This window comes from Dreissena polymorpha, chromosome 7 (assembly GCF_020536995.1).
Source record: "Dreissena polymorpha isolate Duluth1 chromosome 7, UMN_Dpol_1.0, whole genome shotgun sequence".
NCBI classification, from domain to species: Eukaryota; Metazoa; Mollusca; class Bivalvia; order Myida; family Dreissenidae; genus Dreissena; species Dreissena polymorpha.
The window spans coordinates 35,539,500-35,567,210 of record NC_068361.1 but is presented as its reverse complement, the minus strand read 5'-3'; the positions used below and the strand labels follow the sequence as shown (position 1 = coordinate 35,567,210).

General features: G+C 33.5%; 1 long non-coding RNA gene across 1 annotated transcript in view; it reads right to left on the bottom strand.

Moving 5' to 3' along the window:
- LOC127838488 (uncharacterized) overlaps positions 1-26,672 on the bottom strand; it is a 113,985-nt gene extending 87,313 nt beyond the window's left edge. Inside the window, exons 1-2 of the long non-coding RNA XR_008029826.1 lie at positions 26,546-26,672; positions 26,280-26,399 (exon numbers count right to left, since the gene is read on the bottom strand). This is a non-coding gene — a long non-coding RNA (uncharacterized LOC127838488). The remainder of the gene's footprint in view (positions 1-26,279; positions 26,400-26,545) is intronic.
- Positions 26,673-27,711: the final 1,039 nt, after the last annotated feature.

Genomic DNA, 27,711 nt, shown 5'->3' with positions numbered 1-27,711 from the left:
ATTAGAGCATGCAATTGATAACACGTGTTACGATGTCCCCTTTTCCAATAAAGCAATTGACTCCAGAATTTGACTCATATAAGGAGAGAAATTCTTGTTTCTATCCACTTCTTTTATAAAAGAACACCAACTATAAACATAAAATAATTATAACCGCCTTGGAACTTTCAATGCCAAGAATTTGGGATTTCAACCTGTATGAGGGCTAGCTGAATTTCTTACTTAACCAAGAATTAACAATAACAAAACGCACATCTAAAATGATTTTAATCATAGGTACATATCCAGACAGAAAATGAAAAGATAAAAGCCAAAGCGTGATGCCTGAATTGTAGTCTCATTTATAAGACGCGCAAAGAATTTAGAGATACTTTTTATATGGGCTAAATTCTTTGGAACGTCTCATCGTTGAAGGACCTTTTTTGTGGTGGAAACCAGAAAGTTTAAATTTTCATCAATTTGCGTAAAATTGCAAAATAACATTACCAACTCATTCAGTTTTAATTAAGAAGTTCATTTTTACATCAAATATCGTCGATTCGAAGTTAGAAAGGCATAAATTCTTCAGTTAAACTTCTGCTTAAATCGCAAAACAATCACTGACCTGTAGCCATGTCATGAAACTGATTTAAATATGAACCAATCAGAAGAAGGCATTACGGTGTAACATGTACGCGTAATTTTATTTAACATGAGCTTTTAACACCAACTTTTACGTAACTAGATCTAGTATGCTAAACTTTGTCGATTTAATAAGCATATGTTCAAAACAGATATGGTGCAGTTTCTATTCACTGTTCTTAGTTTCAGGAAGTGTTTATGAATGTCTTTTTCGCACCTCTGTCTGTGTTGTTTTATGTACTTACATTCTACGTTACAAAGGACGGTATACTGTACGATCTGTATCAATATTATTTATGTACAGTATAAAAATAAAAGATGTAATTTATTTCAATTAAATTATCACACCGAGGTCGTGTTATCGATTTATATCTACACAGCAAGCGAATCGAGAGATATTGAAAAATTGAATAGTGGTTGGATTTAAATTGCTCAGGCGTGCAAAATTCAAAGTGTCATTACATAATTTTTACGGAACATTATCGAGAAATGAATTATCTACACAGGTATGTAAATATTATTGCAATCCGTTGTTATTAAGTGTCTTATATCGGGGCTTGAATGTTGCGCACAAAATCCTTGCGCAACAATATAGACAAAGAACAAAAAATTCCCACCACATAATTGGTCTTTAACCCTTTGTACGCTCCAAATATTACCCATATAAAAAGTAGCTTAATATTTAAGAGCGTCAAAAATTTGGACTACCTGAATTGAATACTACACATAGTATTATAATGTTAGTGTACTTAAATGTTGTAAGTATTGGACATCTATTATAATTATTACAGGAATTAGGTTCAAAAGTTATTAATTTACAAAGAAATATGGTACATCAATACAATATATTAAACTATCATGTTTTCAACTATCAAGTTAGCCATGTATCTACAGAAAATTATCAAGCAAACAATGCATAAGAGAAATCACAAATATATATAAGGCTTCATCCACATAACAAAAAGATTACATGTGTTGTTACATGGCTGTTACAGCCTCTAAAGACTAGGAATAATTGAACTGCCCAAATTAAAAAACATGGGCTATTTTTATGAACTTGTTTTTAGTTTTTGCTAGTCAGTCCCTGCTTTTTTGTTGTTAAGGTAAACCCAAAATGACAAGACACCCACAGAACATATTCATGATTACCCTTACATTGATTTACTTTAGAGTAGTCTTAAGTTAAGGTCAAAATTCTTTGTTTACCCAAAATGATGTGTTTTGGCTGACATACAAAATGCTTCCTACAAAGCTTTGGTACTTGCATCGATGATGTATTTGAACACTTTGAAAACACCAACAACAACTGACCTTATTACATTACCTTGACATTGACCGTCTTATGAAATAAGACTTATTCAGAAGGCCAGTAAACCCAATAGGACGTGTTTTGTCTTATTTCAATATTGCATGATACAAAGCTTTGATAATTGCACGATTGTTATCTATGAACACTCAATACACCCACATCAACTAACCTCATTTTGACCTAGTCATTGACCTACTTTTGGGCTTATCCAGACTTATCAAGAAGGTGAAAATTCTTGGTTGACCCAAATTGACAATTCCATCTAACATCAATACCATTCCATATATTAAGCTTGTGTACTTGCATGGATATCATTTGTGGACACTTCCAACACACCCATATCACCTGAATTCATTCTGACCTTAAATTGACCTAATTTTTGACAAATAATTATTCAAATGGGCAAATGCATTGCTTCTCAAAAGGCTTCTACTGGGTGCCACAGCATTTATTGAACACAGCATCTTTTTTTCATTTCATGTTGTATATCAGCCAATAAACAACAATGAAATCCTGACGATTACCATAAACATTTGGTTACAGCATGAAGTATGCTCATTGTGAATGTGAAGCAAAACATCTTGCATGCCTACATATCTGAAACTGTTACTTTAATGTTTCCCTCATAAACCACACAAGTCCTTTCAGAATGTACAGCTGTTTCTGAATATAGTTATTAATGATACGCTTTAATTTATTTTATAGATAGGGATAACAATTGTGTATACAAAAGTTCACAAGTTTAAGTGCAAAAGCTTTTTTCCAGTTTATACATTAAACACTGAAATATAAGAAGCCCAATGATACCCAGGTCAAATTGACTAATACGTTTGATTATACAATTATAATGGTTCACTAAACATCTCCATAAAACATTAAATCATAAGCTTCACCTTTTCATCAAGCAATTACCTGTTTTATTTATATAAACACTCTCGACCACAGACAATACAAAAATTACCACAATATGTCCTTTTAATAATTTAATAGTCGTACCAAGCATATCTCAATGTGAGGTATTTGTGAGGTTACAAAAGTTACCTCCTCTATACACCAATTTATCATCTGCTTTTTAGGTTACCCATGCGCAATTAATTTACTTCTATATTACATATAAAATAGTTGAAGTTCGATATCAATTTTTACCATGATCAAGCACATACCCACTATATCATCATACATCATTGGAAAGATAAATGCATAATCTTTTGAAAAAAATGCATGTCATTAAATTCTATACGCGCTAACTCAAAATATTTACCTTAGAATAGGCACACCGGTTTTGACAGCTGTGCAGACAACCATTTTGGGCTCAAATAGTATGACCTACTTTCAAAGCCGGAAACCATCAACACAAAAAGTAGAGCACAAAAATGGCTTTTTTTCTTATTGCTTACAAATATACATTCAAGTTGATACCAAAATCAACCATTTGCAATGTATTTGACAAATCCTAGGCAGCATGCACTGAACAATGTGTGCTTAGTATCAAATTGACATGACCTTTTATGAGGGCATTTATCATGCAAATACCCAGTAATTATAATAAGGCAAAATATTGTTTAAAATAACATTTAAAGGAATTAAATTCAGAAAGCTGTAACATTATCAAAAAGGTTATTAGATGGCAATTAATTCAAATCACGATGAAATCCAAAATAGTATTTGTTGAAGTTTGAACAAAACCCATTTTAATCATAAAGTTTGTTACTATTTTCTGATCATCATATGAAAAATAACATAAAAGACATGGTTATTATGTATCTTTCAATATGCTTCTTATGCAACATGCACAAAGACACCAAAACAGCCCGAAATTAACAGAGAGAACCTTAATCACTTCATTGTAACTTTTGAAACACAATTTTACTCATGGAAACACAAACCTTGCTGACAATCTTACATTTGAACATTTATTTAGAATTAAAGAAATGTACACAAGCAAGTTCAAGAACTTTGTTCAATAACGTCCATGAACAGCAAATGGCCATTCATGAACACTTTGCTGTTCATTAATGTGTTCAAGAACTGTTCATGGATGTGTTCAGGAACTGTTTGTGAACTCATTTAAGAACAATTCATGAATTTAACCAGAACAGACCTGAATAGAAAATGTTATTCGTGAATGTGTTCATAAAAATATTCAAGACAAAGTTCATGAATATGTTCCTTTTAGAGAAGGAATGATATTTGCAATGGTGATGATGATCATGTAATGATGATAAGACAATGATGAAAATGATGATGAATTATTACAACAATGAGGAGGTTTGTTATTATTTTAATTACTATTATTATTTTCATTTTATACAACAAGTCAAAAGCTTGAATTACTGTCTCTTCAGGCAGTATCTCAATTGTTTGTATGAAAAATTGCTCAATCGCCAAAATAATTAATATGCAATTCCCCTCATCTTTTTTAAAAGTAAGTATTTATTGAAATGATAAAAAGGCAAAACTTTATTTGAAGCCTAAAATATTTGTGCACATATAGATATTAAGCAACAATCCACTTTACATACCACTAACATTCTATTTTCCCTCCCGTTGCAGTTTTAAATCATTTAGTCAATCAGATACAAGAACTGTAAAAGTTAGATAAAATGCCAATCAGGAACAGTTGGTGACCTTTTAAGCTAATGAACAACTGTTCATGAACCATTTTTAGAGTATATGAACTGTTCATTAACCATTTTAAGAGGTCGTGTTTTGTTCTTGAACATGACATCACAAGGTTATGAGTTCATGAACTGTTCATGAACAATACTAGAATCTTTCAAAGGAGCAGGACCTCATAAACTTTGAAAAACACACTCACTGTCTCATATTTATAAAGTGTGATTTCCTGGGTGACATGAAAGTGTTCTATCCTTTAAGGGATGTTTTTTAAATAACAGATACATGGAATACATTTACCTTATTTTAAATTAACTTATTTGTAACATGTTATTCACTTTTTGAACTCAACCTCAGATGTGAAATGTTTTGAGATCCATTGATATGCAAACCAACTCTGCTTTTAAAGTCGCACAAATAGCATGAAGGTTTTAAAAATTCAACACAGATTAAGAAGATGTCAGAACGTTTTATGTAATTTTTAGATTAGGTCTTGATTAAAAACTTCATGAGAACAAGTGCAGATCAGCACATACAGGTAGACATATGGAGATATATCAATGCCTCAAAAGAATCTGGCTCAGAGAGTTTGAACATGAGCATTCCCCCCCCCCCCCCCACACTTCTCAATTTTCATTCCAAGGCTTTTATGACATCCAGCGTTATCTGAAGCGACTATGTTACAGCAATGATGAAATATGATGATTACTCATTTGTAGTTAAAACAATTATCCTTTTAACACTAAGAACATTGTTCATACAATGATGTGACAGTCAATAAAAAGGTTTATTTTCATTTCTTAATTATCTTCATATGCCAAGTAACGCGTCTTCATGATAATTGAGTATATTTTTTAATGGCATTGTTTTGAAATACATACCGACACAAAACATCTTGATGCAGACAAACAATTAATTTCAGCTGTTAATTCTGAACTAATCATTTTCAATAGCAATATTAATTTTTAAAATACTTTCTATTATACTATTATTCAAACTATTTAATTAGACTGGAAAATATGTGAGAATAAGATAATATCATAAAAATTTTCAATAGCATTCATTTCGTCTACTATCTACTATATAATAATTCAAACAATTTACTAATAGCATAGTGTAGGTAAGTATAAGATTATTTGATATAATTATTATCCCCACGCTTTTCGGAGAAAAAGTGGGGATTATGTGGTTATCTCCTCCGTCTGTCCGTCCGTCTGTCCGTCCTCAGGCAACTATCTCCTCCTACACATTAGCACTAGAACCTTGAAACTTACACACATGGTAGCTATGAGCATATGTGCGACAGTGCACTATTTGGAATTTTTATCTGACCCCTGGGTCAAAAGTTATGGGGGTTGGGGAGGGGCCGGGTCAGAGATTTTCCTGCAACCGCGATTCGAAAAAGGCTCATAACTACTGTGTCACTTCAGATATTGCTTTCATATTTGGTATGCATGTGTATCTAGACAACACCTTTCCAAGCGCATACAATTTTTTTATCCCGGAGACCCTGACCTTGAACTTGAGGTCAGCGTTCAGGTTTCGAAATCTGCGACCGCGATTCCTAAAAGGCTCATTCCTACTGTGTCCCTTCAGATATTGCTTTCATATTTGGTACGCATGTGTATCTGGACAACACCTTTCCATGCACATGAAATTTTTTAACTTGGGGTCCGTGTTCAGGTTTCGAAATCTGCAACCGCGATTCAAAAAAAGCTCATAACGTCTGTGTCCCTTCAGATATTGCTCTCATATTTGGTACGCATGTGTATCTGCACAAGACCTTTCCATGCGCATAAAAGTTTTGACCCCAGTGACCTTGACCTTGAACTCATGGTCCGCGTTTAGATTTCTAAATCTATTATGTGGTTATCTCCGCAGTCTGTCCGTCCGTCCGTCCTTGCCACTATCTCCTCCTACACTATTAGCACAAGAATCTTGAAACTTACACACATGGTACTTATAATGAGCATTTTGTGCAACAGTGCACTATTTGGAATTTGATCTGACCCCTGGGTCTAAAGTTATGGGGGTTGGGGTGGGGCCAGATCAGAGATTTTCACTCATTTTTTAAGTTATTTTATATTAACTTCTTCATTTCTACACCGATTTACTTCAAATTGATACTGAACATCTCTTATGACAATACGATCAATCTCAACTATGCATGGCCCCATTACCAACCTTGGGGCGCCCCTGGGTCAAACATGCGGCGTGGGGATACGCGTTGGCCTCTGCCGCGCCATTTCTAGTAACCCCTGCGAAAAGATATTCATGAAATTATGAATTTTTCATACTTTAAAGAATTGCTCATGAACTCTTCATCATTAATTCTTAAAGTCACTTCATGAAGTTTTCTTAAACCACCCATGAAATATTCATAAATTATTTATGAGACCACATTTATTCATAAAATGTTTTAAGAATAAATGAAGAATATTTTTGGAATTAAGTATTCTTAAACCATCAATGAACTATTCATAAATTATTTCATGAATGTTTTATGAATATTTTTTGAATTTAAGATTCTTAAACCATCCATGAACTATTCATCAATTATTTTATGAATGTTTCAAGTCATTGAGCAGATCAAGTATTTAAGTCAGAATTAAGGAAACAATTACGCCATTACTCGGAATAAAATAGTATCGTACACGACCCAAAATCAAACTTGACCCTGCATTTCATAACTATATACATATATGTAATATTGATCATACATCTTAATCTATTTGAACATTACAAGCAAATTCTACCGCTCTAATTGGAGCAAATTACAGATACACTGTACAGGTCTTTAATCGGAGGATCTATCTATCTATCTTTCAATACTGCCGGAACCCCCTTGCGGGTACTATTGGCAGGTGCGCGTGTCAGTGCAAGAATAAAAGGTTTAAAAGCATTGAAAGGGAGACTTCAAAGCATGAAAGTGAGGTGAAGATAAAAGTGTGATAGTGTTAAACAAGAAGAAACATATTTATAGGTTAAAAGTTGTTTAAAAACACTGTTTTGTGCATTCAGGGACGACTGGGGAGTAGAGTGGGGCTAAGGCAATGCTTGAACCCCTCTAGGTCTGCCTGCTGTACAACTGAGGCTGGTAGGCCGTTCCAAAGAACTATGGTGTAAGGAAAGAAGGAATATTTAAAGTAGTTGGTTGATGTATGGACTTGTCTGAATGAGAGTGGGTGCATATGACAAGTCATCCTCATAGGCCTCTCAAGATATGATGGCGGCGAAATGGCTACCAAGCCATACACAATTTTGTAAAAAAGGGTCAGTCGGGAGAGGTCACGTCGGTCCTTCAAAGTCTGCCAGCCAAGTTCAGTCTGCATACCGGTAACACTGCTGTAGAATGAGAAGTCATTTTTCACCCAGCGGACTGCTCTACGTTGTACTTTTTCGGGTGTGACCCCTTATGTACCAGTCCCTTTATGTACCAGTCCCTTTATGTACCACTTTGAGACTTTATGTACCACCTATATATTATGAAGGTGTTGTTCATTCATTCATAGCAGTGTGAATGGGCATTAATAAGTGTTGATTGAGTCAAAGTTGAGTTAATCAAATATTGTCTACTTGCAATTCGTTGTACTGAATCATTTATTTCTTGCTATCAGAAAAGTTTTGACAATTTGGAAAAAAAAGTTTTATAAAACTGATTAACTTAGTAACTCAGTTCTTACTTAGTAAAATGTTGCCGAATTATATGTTATATCTATTTTGTTATTGCAATTCATAATGTAATGTTAATAACCAAAAAAAAAAGTTAAATAAAACTCAGTTACTCAGTAACTCAGTTCTTACTAATTAAAATATTGCTAAATTATATGTTAAATATAAAAATGTAGCAATCTAAATTACATGTACAAAATTAAAAAAAAAAACTCAATTAGCATTATAATTGAAATTTTGTTCACATTCATAAATTGTTTTATTTCCAATAGCAAAAATAAAATGATAAAGCTAAAATGAAATGAACCTTATGCAATGGTTACAGTATCTCTAATGAAGACTAATGACACTGTCTGGTGCTCAACAGCTCTAAATTCCTTACCTATGCCAGGTGTGAAATGTCATGTTTTTTTAGTAAACATCCCAAACCAAATGGATCCTTCTTTACAAGTGACACATTCCTCAAATAATTAGACCAATTAACAACAACATTTATACTTTTATAATTTTATTTAATTTTACATAACAATAACATAGTCCAGCTCATAATCTCAAAATACATTTTCTAAATTAAATCATATATTTTTATTGTTATTCTGTTATATTGTAATTTTAATACATATATAAATACTAATACATAAAAGTAGCACATGAAAAGTCAAACACATTTATCATCCACAAAATTGATAATGGTATAATTTTATTTGATTATTGGCAAACAGTACAAATGAAAATATACATAAAAATAGCACATGAAAAGCAAAGAGCATTTATCATTCCAATCATTAGTTTTTTTCGGCGTAAGCTGTATTAAGCCAGCTTTTCACCCTGACTTGACCTTTGTAAGTGTCCAATAATATTCAAATAAAATTTCCCGCGGCTAGGTACAAATGAATACACTTCATTTATTCCATTGGCTGATTTGAGTATAACACCAGAACATTGGAAACATATCCGCGTCTTTGTAACTTTGTTTTACTGCATGAAACAATTTTATCTCTAATGAAAAGGCTCAATAGATAGAACAGTTTTACAATCAATTTTCAACATAAATACAGTTTGTGCGTTCTCCTTTTATTTTCAGAGAATTACCAGCGCAAAAGCGTTTATACTAAAGGCTATATTCTCATATTGAATACTTACTTGCATTGCATTTCAACCCGCGAGGTTTCGGGTCAATTCGCGGCCAGTGTGTGAAAGTCAGAGTTTATATACAGTTCATCACCGGAGTTCGCTGAAGGGGTTGCGATCTTTTCATTGAAGGAAAAAATTGGAATCTATGCTATTTTTGTCTGATGGAGTAAATAGTTTGTTTAGTCGCTTTGTCGATATATCATTATTTTAAGCACAGCTGTTGCCTTGGTCGTGTACAGTTGGCGTAAACAAGCCGTCGTTTCAGCAGCAGAATTGTTACCTAACTTTAATGCATTGCATTCCAATCCGCAAGGTATCAAGGTCAGTTTGCGGTCAGTTGCAGAAATCTTTATATGAACGCCGTCTCGTAAACTTTGTGCACTTGAAGTCTGTTTTGATCAGAAAGATACTAAATAAAGATATTCGGCGATATTATTGTGGTATGTCAATCATCGATTTTTAATATGTTTTCAACATTTGCATGATAAGGACCAATTTTGATAAAATTAATTAGAAATATTTATCCATTTAGACCAGTTTATTAAGCATGAGCACAATAATTAACTATACTATAATTATGCAATTAAATAAGATTCGAGTATTGCCGGCTGACCTATATGCACTCGTTTATTTTCATGTTTCTTGTGTTTTTCTATTCTGTAAATATAGATATCTGAGTAATAATATCACATACAGCAAAATAAGCCATGAAATCTGGCGCAACACCCCGTAATTGATTTGCTTGTGATGTAGCTAAGAACTGCGCAGAAAAAAGGCATCCGCTACTTTTTATCTCATAGAGATAACTTTTGATCGTTCATAAACATCGACCACAATCAACGCCGTATATCTTTTTTAAAGATATTTCTTGTTTCATTTATTGGTAAACAGTTCAAATACAAGCATACATCATAGTACAAAAAATAACAAATGAAAAGTTCATAAAATAAGGGCGTATATTTTATTTTTTCTTTAAACAACAGTACAAATACAATCATACATCATAGCTCATGGACATTGAAAGAATTATCTTGAATCCCGTAGGCTGCATGGTCTACTGGTTCGTCGGCAGCGGGTTCTGCTGGTTTGTGGTTTGTCGTGCAGCGGGTTCATCTGCAGCGGTATGGTCAAGTACGGCAGCAGGATGTTCCCAACACTTGTCGCAACACCAGGGAAGTTCAATCTCCTGCATTTTTTATTTAAAAATGAACGTGATAATTTATAATTACATAGGTACCTAATAACTTTATTTATACCACAAATAGACATCATTTGATGACACCACCAGTTAATTTTTTGTAAACATGATTAAAGAAGGATTTTTTTTTCACAGTTTGAAAATCAAGGTCATTCTCTAAACATGATTAAAAAGGAAATAATTTTATTTTTTACAGTTTGAAAAGGAAGGTCCTTCTCGCTTCTCTTCAAAGTAACACATTTAAACTATACAAAAGCAAATACAAACATTTTAGTTAGACTTAGTCAGGATAAGATAGTGACAAATGGATTTTTATAATAAACTTTAATTTCAGGTGAGAATATGAATCATTTATTACTACTGGGGCTAATAAATTATACTAAGACAGTCACTGACACACAAGCTGGCTTAAAATATAATATATGGCAATATATTAGTCTAAATTCATAAATAATATGTCACAAAATACATTTCATTATTAACACACCTTCATATTAAGCCATATATTATTTATCTCTATATATTATATTTATGGTACATAAAGGGTCAGATAGTGTGTATGTATTTATTTTGACCTTGCGGTCAAGGATAACCCATGAAAGTGCAAGCACTTATTTCCAATGGGGTCCTTTGGTTTTGCTGAAGAGACAGCAAGCAGAAGAGACAGTATTGGGATACAAGGAATCCGGGTGCGATACCCTAGCTCTTTGCGAATAGATACCTTGGTTCTTTTACGTGCTCAGTGTATAGCACCGATACACGCGAGAATTACCTGGGTATCATACCAGTACATCTCTAGTTGGGTGGGAAACACTTGAAGCATTTCTGAAATTTCCAGTGCCCCGGCCGGGATTTGAACCGGGGACATCTGGAATGGTAGACCAGAGTGTTACCACTCGACCACCGCACCACCCTCGACCACCGCACCACCCATAGTGGTACATAAAGGGGTGGTACATAAGGGGACTGGTACATAAAGGGTGACAACCTACATTTTCTATTTTGTCACTATTTTGTTTGGTATGTGGACTCCAGACAGAGGACGCATATTCTAACTGGGGTCTAACTAAGGTCTTATAGGCTACTTCCCTGATGTTTTCATTTTTAGTCTGTATATTCCTGGATATTACAAAGGTCACAAACTTTTTTAAGTTGGGAATTATAATTTATTCTGCCAATCCCACATAGTACTACTATAGACACTGTCATCATTGTTGGTGTCTATCATAGCCTGATTTATTTGAAAGATGTACCTTTTTCCCTCTCCCGTTAATCTTCATGCCATTACAGTAAACTTTGTACAAACATAATAAAGCAAAAATATGCACATGAATCTGATTATACACAGATCCACTAACATATAAATCAAACCATGTTGGTCTTTTTCAGTTTCGAATGAAAGTCTTGTAAAACTGTTTTTCTTAGCAATTAAGTGAGCTTAACTTAAATGAACAAACAATATTGCTTCCGTTTCTAGAACGCAATCTGCATCTTCATGTACCCCACTAATTACATAATATTCTATGTTTATTCAATTGTTATTATCATTTTCGTAATCCAGTATTTTTTTCGTAAAGACAGATTAATATTTAAAAAAGAGGAAAGAAAGAATATTAAATGTCAATCGTAATTGTTCGTTAATAATTGGCTTGTTCAATCGTCCCGCTCGGGTAAATCCGTATTATCGCAGAATTGCTTTATGAAAAGACACTTGTAAATTTCCGTCATTGACGGTATTTTACGCTGTTCCGAAATGCGATTTTGATTGGTCGATTTTCTTTCAAACAAATGCTCCAAAGAGGGCGCCAATTTCGACGTTTGAACTTTCTGCTTGATTTCATCTGTTAACAAACAATACACTTTCGTATTTAGAAAATAATTAATTGGATAATAGCGATTTTTTGTTGGAACAGCCGAGGGCCATTCTTTCTCCGAGAAAAGTAGTGGACCAATATGTTATTGGAGATTTTGTTACGGCAAATTTCAAGGACAATCCCATGGGGCAACTACTGATGACCAAGCAGTAGGAGTGTCTTCATTATTCTTTTATTATGCATTTCCATAAAAAAAATCATAAAAAGTGTATTGTCCAGAGCCCCTCAGACTCTCATATATAGTGGTGTATAACCAAATTAGAGGTGTGTAATCTTGCATCAGTAACGTTCAACCTTAAAATGCGCGGTCCGCGCAAATCAGTAAAATACCAGATTATCAGTCTTTATAGCCCCCACGGTGTAAGTTTGATGTATTTTCTTGCTTTGTAATTTGTTAGGTTTCATTTGCTTAAAGGTTTGATAAGCTACTATTAGTACAATCCCATTTGTTGGTTTCTCGAATTGATTCGTACTCAATAATTTCGTACTCGTTTTTCTATTAAGCAACTTTTCTATAGTATAAAGCTATGTTAAGATCTAACTCATACTTCTCACAATTCTGTGAGCTTTGTTTATATTAATTAATGCAGTCGAAGAAAGTTGCATTCTGAATATAATGATTTTTGACTGATTTTGAGGCAATATAGTTTGAACTTTCAAGTAAGTACGTGTCTTTTCACTTAATAATAATGAAACTGTTTTAAAGAAGCAATCCATAATTATAAATGTATTGCTCAAGATGCAACTTGTAGTAAATAAAAGTATTTTGAAGTAAATTAAAGTAAATGTTTTTGACTTAAAAAAACTTCTTTTTGTTAACAAATGAATATGGAAAGTTTAAAACTGTTGATTTGTATGAATTCTCGGCTCAGATGACACCAATAACCCTGAAATGACGCCACCCTGGACCAGTTGCTCCAACCTCTCCTCAGTTCCAACCAGCGCACACAGCCCAATGAGAACACACATATTGGTACATTTTCAAACTGTATTTTCTGCCATTACACCACTTCTTGTATTTTTTTATTATGAGTTAAGTCATATTTGATCATGTGATTAAATAAACAAACAAAAACAACTGGCAAACAAACTTATTTTGATTTAAATTATAGATATTAAAGTGACAAGCTTACCATAACAGCAATATTTAACATTTTAGTGGAATGCACAATAAGCAATTTAATAACATGTTTGAAGAGGAAGTGAGACAATTCACCCCCAAGACAATTCACCCCCAGGAGACAATTCACCCCCTAGACAATTCACCCCTGCTCCCTGGACAATTCACCCCCAGATATATTTTTTGTTTTCTTTTGATGTTTGTTTAGGATTAAGTAATAACGAAAATCTGTTTTCTAAGGATAGTTATTTGTATTCTGTTTAATTTTTATAAAGTTCTAATAAAAGCATATTAAGATGTTCTCAGAATTTCTTTTTTTTATATAAAATTACTTGCAATTGAAACATAACTGTGCTTTTTATCTATTGATTTTTGATTTTATTATTAACAATATCTTATTATTGTTTTTATGTCATTAAATAATTAATTATGTGTTTTTGTTTTATTTAAGATTGTTTTTATTCATTAAAAAAGTTTATATTTGTAAAAAGTGTATAAATAAATAATAATGGTATTGGATACATTATTTGGAAATAATCCAATGTTTTTTATTTGATAAGTTATGCAGGATTTCAAAATGTTCATAATATTACTATATTTATTTTTAAATGGGAAATATAATAATAAAATATTTGTCACATAATCAGTCAACAAAGTAACAACACCTAAAAACAACCTTTTTCACGCCACTAAAGGTAACAATAAACAGATAATCTGTCAGGCATTCAGAACTGATGAGGGTACTGATTATCTAGTGGTAGATAAGGCTATTGCTGATTGGGGTTGCTTAGAGATAAGGCTGTAGTATGGAATGAGTTAACATACTGTATGACTGAAGTGGACTTGAATTGAGTACAATTTTTGTAAAAAATATTATTGCATTTCAAAACAGTAGGACCATACTAGCGGTATTATAGTGGATTTATTAAATCATTAAGTACTCGTGTAAAAGTAGCATTTTTAAAATTATAACAGAAAATGGTGTGAATTACTTGATTTGAAATGAATACTGATATTTGCAAACTTAAATATGTTCCAATGCACAACACTACAAAACAAAACTTCTATCACTAATCCTTCAATGAGAGAAAATCCAACAACTTAACGGTTTCTAAGAATACAAATATATAAAAAAATTATGAGACCTTATGTTTACAGGCAGTTAAGTAAAAATAATAATCAAAGTATCAGGTGAACAAACATGGAATTTTTAATACAGGTATTACCAGGTATTAGAATTGCCCAGCCCAACATAATTATTTGTGCATGTTTGTATCTGAAGTCATTGTTTATCTGTCTTGACATTTGATTAATCTGTTTTGACACTTTGATAAAGCCTCATCAGGGGTGTGAATGCATAAGTTTTCTTATCAATTAAACTATTTATTTTATTAAATTAATTATTCTATCTAACATAAATAAATAAGTTATTGTGATAATGTAAAATTCTAAGAATTCAATGAAACTAATTAATCGACTTCAATATTTGACAAAGAACTAATAATAAAATAGTAACCTAATAATATTATTTAAAACAAATGCACAAATATTATACAAAAATACTTTATTTATTTCAATTTTTTATGTTGTTACACAGTTTATAGAAAAATACATTGGTTGAATTGCATTTGACAAAAATCACAATGTCATCTTTCATTTACATACTACAATTATTATTGTCACGTCAAAATTGTGCTGCTTAGTCAAAATGATATCCCCAAAACATTCGTCACAACTTATTTTCAAATACGACAAAAGCAAATGACAATACAATCTCATATAAAAATATGGGGGTGAATTGTCTTGGGGGTGAATTGTCTTTGGGGGTGAATTGTCCAAGGAAATCAAATTCTTGGGGTGAATTGTCCAGGGGGTGAATTGTCTGACACCCTTTGAAGAATGCCTTCATGACAAGAGTCCATGATTCATAAACCACGTGCCCCTAGCATGGCTATAATAGATTCTAGCCCTTTTTGAGTTTATTATTTCATGCAAAGGAAGTGACAAGGGCTTTTTTCAGCTGTTTTTATAGCCGTTATTCGGTCATATTCCCAATGGCAAAACATATCTTTTTTTCCCAAATCCAGGAAAAACATTCCAAATTGATAGTTTTAATTTTAAAAGTTTAGAAATAATGAGATTTTTAGTGTACAAAAAGGACTAATAGGTTGAAATAACCAATAAAATGATTGGTTTTCATTCATATCATTCTATTTTATAACAATATACTAAGAGTCAATAACTTTTGTTAATATTATTTTCCCAATTTGGGGCGAATTGACCCTTAAATTACCAATTTCTGTTTTAGTGTCAATCGTTTGCAGATCTACTGGTGTTTGAGATTCTCAAGAGGAAGACACAATCAGCATCAGTGAATACCCTGCTAACATGATTGATGAAAATATGGCCAGAAAGACTACTAGTTCTCGTGAAAATATGGCCAGCAAGACTACTAGTTCTCGTGAAATTGTGGCCAGCAAGACTACTAGTTCTCGTGAAATTGTGGCCAGCAAGACTACTAGTTCTCGTGAAAATATGGCCAGCAAGACTACTAGTTCTCATGAAAATATGGCCAGCAAGACTACTAGTTCTCGTGAAAATATGGCCAGCAAGACTACTAGTTCTCATGAAATTGTGGCCAGCAAGACTACTAGTTCTCGTGAAAATATGGCCAGCAAGACTACTAGTTCTCGTGAAAATATGGCCAGCAAGACTACTAGTTCTCGTGAAAATATGGCCAGCAAGACTACTAGTTCTCGTGAAATTGTGGCCAGCAAGACTACTAGTTCTCGTGAAATTGTGGCCAGCAAGACTACTAGTTCTCGTGAAAATATGGCCAGCAAGACTACTAGTTCTCGTGAAATTGTGGCCAGCAAGACTATTAGTTCTACTGAAAACGTATCCAGCAAGACTGATAGTTCTCGTGAAAATGTGGCCAGCAAGACTGTTACATGTAGTTCTCCTGAAAATGTGTATTCGATGTTTGAATTTTTTTTAGTGATTAGACTTTTGTCTGTTGACAAGGCTAAATGTAGAGGTTTCACTTCATGAAAACTTCAAGAAGTAAATTTTCATGAAGTTTCAAAAATAATTATATTCATGAATTGTTCAACTTCATGAAGTAAGTACTCCTGAACTCAAAATGAGACATTAAAATATTGAACAAAAAAATGCATGAACTCTTCATGAAGTAAAGTTTCAAGAACTGAGCAAAAAATTAATGAATTCTTCATGAATATGAGATATGTACAGTTTCATGAATAAAACGTAAATTTTCATGAAGTTTTCAAGAATCATTATATTCATGAATTGTTCAACTTCATGAAGTAAATACTCCTGAACTCAAAATGAGACAATAAAATATTGAACAAAAAAATGCATGAACTCTTCATGAAGTGTATCTTGATAATCTTGTGTCTAAAAGATTTTCCATGGTTACGAGTTAATGATAATCAAATTGCTACATGTAAAATATGTAAGCAGTCCTCCCCCCTTTTGGCCGATACTAAGCCCAGGTCTGCTCAGCCTACCAATAGCAATGCAGAGCCTCAGTCTGATGAGGTCCACATATTGGACTAGTTTAATTTGTTAAGATTACGATGTACTTATGTGTAACACATGTTGTAATAACAAAATTTGCAAGATTAAAAGTTTGAGAAAGTCTTTATATTGTTTATAATATACTGCTATAATAAATGTACCATGGAAATACAACTATAAATAAAACAAGCAAATTATACTAATTTTGATTTATTCCACATTATTTTAAATTAATCAATAAATGCGTTTATAATTTATATAAACATTAATGGACAAGTGTAGTTCAGCAACGGACAAGTTAAATTTCCTAAATGATTGTCCGTGGACAAGTATAGTTTTTAGAGATTTCGCCACCGGCTGCTCAGTATAACAAAGGTGTTTTAAATCAATATATGAGCATTGCTTAGGAAAAACCAGGCTTAATGCATGTGCATTAAGCGCATCAATCCAGATAAGCTTGTGCAGTCCTCTCAGGCTTTCCTGAGACTACATTTTTTTGCACATGCATTAAGCCATATTTTCCCAGAGTGTGACTTATTTCCAACAAACATTTTAAAAATTGTGTATCTTAACAAATAAGTTATTATGCACGCAGACAGAAAGTTAAACTGGCTCTTGACAGATTGAGGGGTAAACACATGACCAGAAGGCAGACCATTTTGGAGCCACACAGCCAGCACGTTCACAGTGGGATTTTGTTTGATTAACTAAAACCATCTAGAGCAGTCAACTCTGACCCAAACATGCTATATAGTCCTACACTAAAAAGGTTGAGTGAAAAAGTGGGCAACAAAAAAAACACACATTCCATTGCAACTAGTTATTAAGGTTAGAGATATATGAAAGTGTTTCTCTTGCAATATTAACTTTGATTAGGCAAACTTCTTTTTGTATAATTGAATAAATATTCATCATCAACTTATTTGTACAGTACTTTAGTCTTGTACTTTTCGTTATTATCAATCTCATTATGTTTAGATCTACTATTTGAATAATTCATTACGAATTTACGACACATGTTTTAATAAATATCTGTGACATACTATGCATAACATTACATCATAGCTAATAAGATGATGGACATCAACATTAACTGTAATTTCTTAATAGTCTGACAGTTGACTACCTAATAAAATTACAGCTAATAATTGACTGTCAAACTATCAATGATATTTCCTTGTTTAAACAGACAAGATACCCTGGTATTGAAACCTCAATAAACCATTTAAAAGCATCCTTGGGATTTTAGTCAAATGTAAATCTTATTAATAAAGAAAACAAATTCAATTGGATTTCAATTAGGGTAAAGTGATCGTGAGTCGGACAGTGTTTTCAGTTGCGAACGATTTCAGCTATATTAAGAACTGTCAGGACGGTTTCTTCATACTGGTACCCAGCCTATTATTCCCGCTACGCATTTCAACCGTTTTTGCAGGCAAAACGGTTTAGATTTTGCTTATTTCTGTAGCTGAATACAGCTACTCCAGTTCGATTGTGAGTCGGACAGTTTTGATATTGAGTCGGACAGTGAGAGATGTCAGTGTAAATGACCATATATTATATTGTTTAATACTATTTTAAGTCAATAATGCAAATAATTATTTGTTCTATTAATGTTTTCAATGTTTGGTTCATATTGAAATGAATTAATCTTATTATAATATGTTAAATTACATATATACTTACGTTATCGACCAGTGGTTACTCCCGGTGCATACCATTTTGATTGGTGGTTGCCATACTAGACCAGCGAGGTTTTGCTAAATTTATTTTCAACCTATTCATGAGTATCAAGTTAATATTGGGTAACTATATAGTTACGATGCCTTGCTAAATGCACTACGTGTGTTAGGGTCTGTGGATATGAACGTCTATGAAGCTCATCAGGTATCGAAAACAAGTTGAAGATTGAAGATTTGTGTTTTCAAGCTAAAGACAAATACAATGTACAGCATATTTTATAATTCGTATTTATGAGTAATCCAGTTACAAAACCACTCAAACATGTGTGTACGCGACTTTTTTTCTTTTGGTGCATTACATGTGATGACCTTGTGCCTGTTTGCTGCAGTTGCCTTAGGGCTTCGCAAGGAGAACTCAGGGTTCCGAGCTTTCAGCTTTATCAATATCCACCACATATCCCAAGGCCTGCCACGCTTAAAAGATGCGCCTTTCTGATCGGCAAAAATCCCCAAGTACCTTAAAAAGTTACCTTTACTAAACCCAAGTCCCCTGGCTGCTCATGAAGAAGCGGCCTCAATAAGAGCCTTTTCGTCAGTCGAGTACATTATGGGCTTTTTACCCCAGGTAGTGCCGTGCTTTACCTTACCAGTCACCCTATCAGACAAAGACGATTTGGGAACATTATATTCATCGCGGCGAACAGACCTTCCGATTATATTATTGAGCCTATGAAATATACAAAAATAAACTGATACGTTTTAAATACATTTATTTTATTTATTGACAAATATGAACAAACATAATGAATTAAACATTAAAAATACGAAACTGTCAACTGTAGCTGCACTGTAAAATTTCACAGAATGTTAATAGATTTAATATACGTAGGAAGTCTTTAATATCTCAGGCTCAGCTATGGAGTCTGCATCTGTTTCACAGCAACGGAAGCCGATACTGCAATTCTGCATCGGCCCGCGCAACTTTGAAAACTTTTATCGAGACATTTTGGCCCGAAGGTAACACGGCCCTTTTGCAAAACAGGGCTTGAGATTAAGGGTATCTTCACAGCGAAAATAACATCGGCGCTGGTGCAGGTGTGAGTCTCCATAAACTGCAATCGCATTACAGTCCTTTCGGTTACCAGGTTCATGACGACAATAATGCAAGGGACCGACTTCCAGCTGCTTCGCACCTGTATGGTGCATTCCGACAACATAAACAATTAATGCGGATTATCATGTTCTTCATTCTATTAATTAAAAAGTGAAATACGACAGCACAAAATATTAACTACAAAGTGCAAACAGTGTAAAATAGTGGTAAAATCCTATTATTACCAACGTAGCCCAATCTAGAGTGACATGATATTTTTGTATGAATTAACATCGTTAGATATCAACAAATTTCGGAAAACGCAACATGTAAGAATTTGGTTTGCGTGCTCATTTTGTGCTGGAAATGAACTTTTAAACAAAAAAAGTAAAAAAAACACACTTTGCACAAATTAATTAGAACAATCTAGCACAGACCGAGTAAAATGTTTGATGAATGGAACATATAAGAGCTATTGGACTTGTCAACATTTGCATTTAGTGTCACGTAAATACGTACTAACATAGGCTTATTTCTATATTTTAGACCTATCTGTAGACGTTCATATGTAAATATAGGTTAAACATTGTTTATTCAAAACTGACAATGAGTCTGACAGTGTCCGACTCAATATCAAATTACGTTGTTTTGCTGTCCGACTCGATATCTAAAATGGTTCATGTTGTCGGTGGGGAAATTTGTTGATCAATTCAAAGAAACTACGATTAAACTTTAATTCAGTTTACAAAATGATCATTAATCTACAGCTTTAACAATGATGTAAATTGCTCAAACAGATTTCAACACTGCTAAACTGTTTCAAACGCAAACAACTCTTACTTCTTTTGCGTTGTCAATTTTGAAATTTGCGCTCGTGAAGGTATTTATAGAAATGAACTTCAGGAATGCTGGGAAGAACGCCACAGCAGACAAACGACTTATTTAATTGGTTTAAATATTTATTTCGGTTAATGTACACTTGTTTACATGCTGAACTGAGTAAAATCGACAGAAAAACGGGTCCAAAAACGTCCGACTTCAGATCGTGTCTGACTCACGATCACTTTACCCTACTAGTACTTTGTTTGAAATATTATTAATTTCATCAACCACAAACCAAAAATCATTGCTCGCCTTTGTCTTTATTTATAAAGTAAAATTATACCTTCTTTTGAAGACCTGTGTAAATGCCTATCATTAAAATGAACAACTTTATTTAAGAGAATTATATTCATTCATTTTGTTAAATACAAAGATTTGATACTTTTGACAGAGCTGTTGGTAGTTACACATGTTTGTTGCTATTGTTTTTCCATGTATACACAATATTAATTTTAATCATTTTTTAAATGTTTTTTTTCCATTATACAATTTTAAGTAAAAAAGCCAATATGTTCAATTTATCATTTTATAATATAATGATATAGATGCAATTATATAAAATTTGAATTAATTATATTTTTAAGTAAGTAAAACTAGTTTGAACTCAGAAACAAATAATGCATTGAATTTTAAATGAATTTACAATTAAACAATTGTTATCCCATTTCATCCTTTGTCATACATTCAAACAATCAGAATATTGCCAAGTTTCTAAATTCGAAAGCAAATGATAAATACAAGTTGAAATTAAGTCACCACATATATGGAAGACGCACCCATTCCACCCAGCCAGGCTCTGTCCCATTACTACAGTGATAATATAAAATTATCAAATCAACACCCCTTTGCTCATGGACAATCATCAACTGCTGGCAACACAATAACACTGCTACAACCCTATAATTAGAGGGTATTAAATTGTGATGGAGTGATATTGATATTGCAGGTATCGGTTACATCTTGCCAACAATGTAATGCTCTGATTGAACTATTATGACAATTTTTGTCAAGACAACAACAAGTGCATGTATTATTATGACACTTTTTACTGTGCTTCATGGTTGTTAATTTTTAAATTATATAAAAAACACATTCTTTAAAGCTTTGATATTATTATATATGATATATAACCAGTTAAGATCCATTTCAGTTTCTTTTTTAAATGTAAAACATCAAGTAATCAGAAAAGATACTAATTAAATGCTTATTCCACATAAAAATCTTAAAGGAAATATTTGTCGATAATGAAGAAAACATTTTTTTTTCTACGAAAAAGGTTAATATATATATATATATATATAACAAGCAAATTCGTTGAATTGATATCCACCGCCAATATACTTCTGGATACAAAAGTTTTCTGGACGGATGTGCATCATCCTCTTATCCATATATATACTCATACAAAGTTTCAAGGAAATCCGCCAAAGCACTTCCAAGATATGGCTCCGGACACAAAAAAGCATTTTTTTAAGATACAAAGGGCCATAACTCCGTTATTAACAGATGGTGAACAATGCCATTTGGCATGAATTATCCTCTTATCCATATATATACTCATACCAAGTTTCAATGAAATCCGCCAAAGCACTTCCAAGATATGGCTCCGGACACAAAAGTGCCGGACGGAAGGATGGAAAGACGGACGGACAACGCCAAAACAATATCCCTCTGCCTATGGCGGGGGATAATAATTATATGCATTAAAGTTTTCAGAAACATACCCAATGGACTGTCAACCACTAATTCAAAACTGAAGGATTAACCCTTTCACACTCAGAAGCAAAGTGACAATGGCTACCGGTACATTCACTTTTTTAACACTGTTTGATTTCCTGACCATTGCTAAAGCTATAATAATTGATTCATGGAACATTTTCAGCATTACCAGCAACATCAAGATGAACAAGATGCGTTTGTGAAACCATGGTTCAAACAGAATTCTCGAACCTTAATTCAAGCACTTTTCAAGAACTTTTCAAGACCAAATTTTCATTTTCAAGGCCGAGAACCGTACGTTAGTTTCCTTAAAAAAGTGCATTTTCAAGCAAGTTTAACACAGTAAATATCATTTATTTGCTCAAACAAATTAAACTTATTCCACAATAACTCATACATGTTATTTCTAGTTTTTACATACATGTTATCCATCCTTAACTCAATGAGTCTCACATACAGTTTGTCAACCAGTACCGGATAATCATCAGTTCCGATTAATTTGTATTTAATTTTCCATAATGCCCCAATAAAAACAAAATGATAAGTGTCTAAGGTATACATTAGGTAAAGGAATAAATTAACAAAGTTTTAGCAAGAAATCTTTTGTAAATAGCTTACAGGGTGGAAAAATGCAGCAAAAAGTTAACCGGAACTGATTGAATGATCAGTTATGTTTTGAAATGTATATGGATATAGAAGGCTTTATTATTTTCAAATAAACTTTTTGCTGATTAAAAACAAATGCTATGACAATGTTTAGAAATACTAATTCTGTAAGCTGAATGATTTTTAATTATTTTCCTAAGGTTGGACTTTAATTGTCTATTTATGACAAAAAACTGCATATGCCGTCTAACCTAAGCTGTTATCATACAAAATAAATATTACCCTTTACTTTTACATCTTCTCACATTGACACTACATCCAGAAAAAAATTATTGTGGTAAAAAGAATAAACGTTTTTGCAGGGCGATTCTAAACTGCTGTACTGACTGTATGTATTTACTTTTTAAAGTTATTACAAACAAACACATTATACTTCTCAATTTCATGTTTTCTTTGTGGGTTTCCCCTTTCTCATGGCTTTTCAAAGCGCTTCCCCCCATCCCCCGACATCAACAGTCTTCATAGAGAACCGACAATGTGCTTTTTGAATGTGCTTTTTGAATGTCATTTGTTTTATGTACCCAGGAATATTCAGTTAACCACCCTGGTTTGAAATGACACTTCCCCATCGCTGCGTTTTCACTCGCGAAAATTGATCACAATGGAGAACCTCTAACGTAGTACACATAATCTGTGACGTGTACACATAACGTTTCGTACTCAATAGTTTACGAAACTTATATATTTCCTTCTCAACTTTTTGCACGAAGAAATTTATGATAATTTTTCGTACTATTTCCCTTAAGAACGATTTAAGTTTATAATTAAAGCGATGATACATGTAATTTTGAAAAGAAATAAACATTTTCAAGGCTTTTTTACGAGAAATAAGCACTTTTCAAGCACTTTTTTAAGGCCAACCTTTGTTCAAGGGCTTTTCAAGCCTAGGACTCGTTTTCAAGCACTTTTTAAGCCCTGTGCGAACCCTGGAAACACAATGTCCCCCTATATGACGTTTGACCTTGTAGGATTACCTTGATCTTGACCCTTTACCACTCAAAATGTGCAGCTCCATGAGATACACATGCATTTCAAATATAAAATTGCTAGCTTCAATATTGCAGAAGTGACATTACATGAGCAATTTTGACCCATATATTTGACCTTGAAGGATGACCTTGACCTTGACCTTTCACTACTAAAATGTGCAGCTCCGAGATACACATGCATGCCAAATATCAAGTTGCTATCTTCAATATTGCAAAAGTATTCATAAAATTAGCGATTTGGGCCACATATATTTGACCTCTGACCTTGAAGGATGACCTTGACCTTTCACCTCTCAAAATGTGCAGCTCCATGAGATACACATGCATGCCAAATATCAAGTTGCTATCTTCAATATTGCAAAAGTACTCATAAAATGAGCGATTTTGGCCACATATATTTGACATCTGACCTTGAAGGATGATTTTGACCTTGACCTTTCACCACTCAAATTGTGCAGCTCCATGAGATACACATGCATGCCAAATATCAAGTTGCTATCTTGAATATTGAAATACTGCAAAAATATACATTAAATGAGCAATTTTGACCCATATATTTGACCTTTGACCTTGAAGCATGACCTTGACCTTGTCTTTTCACCACTCAAAATGTGCAGCTCCATGAGATACATATGCATGCCAAATATCAAGTTCCTATCTTCAATATTGCAAAAGTTATTGCAAATGTTAAAGTTGGCGCAAACCAACCAACAGACCAACCAACAGACCAACGGACCAACGGACCAACAGACAGGGCAAAAACAATATGTCCCCCACTACTATAGTGGGGGACATAAAAATTGGTTACAGCTGTCAACATTAATGGACACAGTATAAATACAGTTTAAATTAAAGCTACATTGGTCTTTGTCGACTCAGGCACTACTTAAACTTACCCTGTTTACTCTCAAGAATAATGCATAATACCCTGGGTAGGGAAAATATAGATACCCGGCCATACTCCGGAATACTTTTTTGTATATTTTCCGTAACCCAGATACTTTTTAGTACACTTAAGAGTACCCAGGGTACTCGTAACTCGTACGTTATATCTGAGCCATCAATGACCAAGATATTTCATTAAAACAAAATAATAATATTGATGTAGTTTTCAACTAGTGAACAAAAGGTCCAATATGGCTAAGATTGCCCACTTGCATCATGTAAAGAATGCACTCTATTTGAAAACTGTGCCATTGGGCACGACCAAAATATTTAAAAGCTAATTGTAAATCTGAAGAATGATCAGTTGCCAAATCATAACATGGTACATTCTTGAACATTCAAGGTTAATGTATTAAAGTAATGGAATGCATGAAAGTTATTTGGATTGAATGGTTTAAATATATCTATTCTCTGAATACACTGCGCTTTCATAAAGCCTGCCAGAGATATGCAAAACAGGTAAAACAGAACTTCACTCAAACAGAACTCAGAATTAGAACTCACAGCTCTCTTTTTTTACACATCACAATTGAGAGGATAATTCTTCGCAATGTTCGAACATACATGTTTGAATTATATCATAAAAGAAAGGTGCATTACATGTTCAAACATAATTTAAGCACTAAAACGGACAGTTGATAAAGTTATAAACTGAACCGTGTTCACCTTAAAAGAGACTGAACTATGTATTTAAAAAATAAAATATTTAAATCCCTCTTACCAGGAATTCCCGAATTGCCCCTGTTAAAATACATGTTCTTTTATGTTTTGTAACAGCCTGTTTAATGGAACCTTGGCAGAATAACACATTTAAGATTTGTTGATAAGTGGCTATTGTTATTATTTTATTGCAACATGATGCCTGATTAAAATAAGAGTTATGTAGGTTTTTTCATGAACATTGATGGGTGCAAAATTCTTGGTTACAAAGGGATAGGTTACAAATGCTGAAAAAAATATCAAATGAGAATAAGCAATTTCCTCACTGGTCTGGAATATTGCAAAGCTAGAACAAGATGCGTTTGTGAAACACAATGTCCCCCTATATGACGTTTGACCTTGAAGGATGACCTTGACCTTGACCCTTCACCACTCAAAATGTGCAGCTCCATGAGATACACATGCATTTCAAATATAAAATTGCTAGCTTCAATATTGCAGAAGTGACATTACATGACAATTTTGAACCATATATTTGACCTTGAAGGATGACCTTGACCTTCCACCACTCAAAATGTGCAGCTCCATGAGATACACATGCATGCCAAATATCAAGTTGCTATCTTCAATATTGCAAAAGTATTCATAAAATAAGCAATTTGGGCCACATATATTTGACCTCTAACCTTAATGTATGACCTTGACCTTTCACCACTCAAAATGTGCAGCTCCATGAGATACACATGCATGCCAAATATCAAGTTGCTATCTTCAATATTGCAAAAGTATTCATAAAATGAGCGATTTTGGCCACATATATTTGACCTCTGACCTTGAAGGATGACCTTGACCTTTCACCACTCAAAATGTGCAGCTCCATGAGATACACATGCATGCCAAGTATCAAGTTGCTATATTCAATATAGCAAAAGTTATTGCAAAATGTTAAAGTTGGCGCAAACAGACCAACCAACCAACAGACCAACCAACCAACCAACAGACAGGGCAAAAACAATATGTCCCGCACTAATATAGTGGGGGACATAAAAACTGTCATTTATATGTATTGCCTTAATTGCCTAAATTATGTGAGTAATGATGTCTGGCAGAATTGCCTCAATTTAACTCTTAAAGTGCTGGAACCGAATTTTGAAGGACTTTGCAAACAGTTTGGATCCAGATGAGACGCCACAAAACGTGGCCTCTCATCAGGATCCAAACTGTTTGCTATTCTGATAGTATTCTTTGAAAAAAAATCGAAAAAAATGCTCATTTTGGAAATTCAGCAGACGACCTTTTAGCAGATGACAAAGTTCCCAGCATGCAAAGGGTTAAGGAGCATGTACTGGTAGTGCAGAGATATAAACCATGGCTTGAGTATGGTAATAAAATTTATCCTTTACAGGATTTTGTCCATTTATTTAACAACCATGCACTGTGTATTGAAAGAATGTCATTGCTATGCAATTAAATGGACAGACATGTGTGGCTCAATAAGCTGCATATTATTGTGATGAATGTCAAAAGCATTAGCTAAGATATCAAGATGAATGACTATAATCAGATTTAAAACAAACATCACCACTGACAATTTTTTGTGCTTTGGGAGGTTTTTAGCCTCTGGTGGTATATCACACAGAGTACCGCGCATAATATTTACAAACTTTGGACTTGATTTGGCCATGAAATACAAAAGCAGTTGGCTTTTATTTCACAATGATGTCTATCTTTAGCAATTAGGGACCCCTATCATGGGTGCACTTGAGTAGTAGAAATGGTTTGTCAATTAAGTGGGCATTGTCAGGACAAATTGTCTCATATTGGGACGCTGGGACTGACTCCTGAAAAGCAGGACTGTCATGCCATCTGGAAATTGTATGCAATTAAATGTTAAGCCCAGACAATCTCTCTGTCCTATGCCAAAGGGTTGCACCACGCCACCTTACCTGTTTGATGCTCAACTACTGTTACTACAATAAGGATTGCACAAA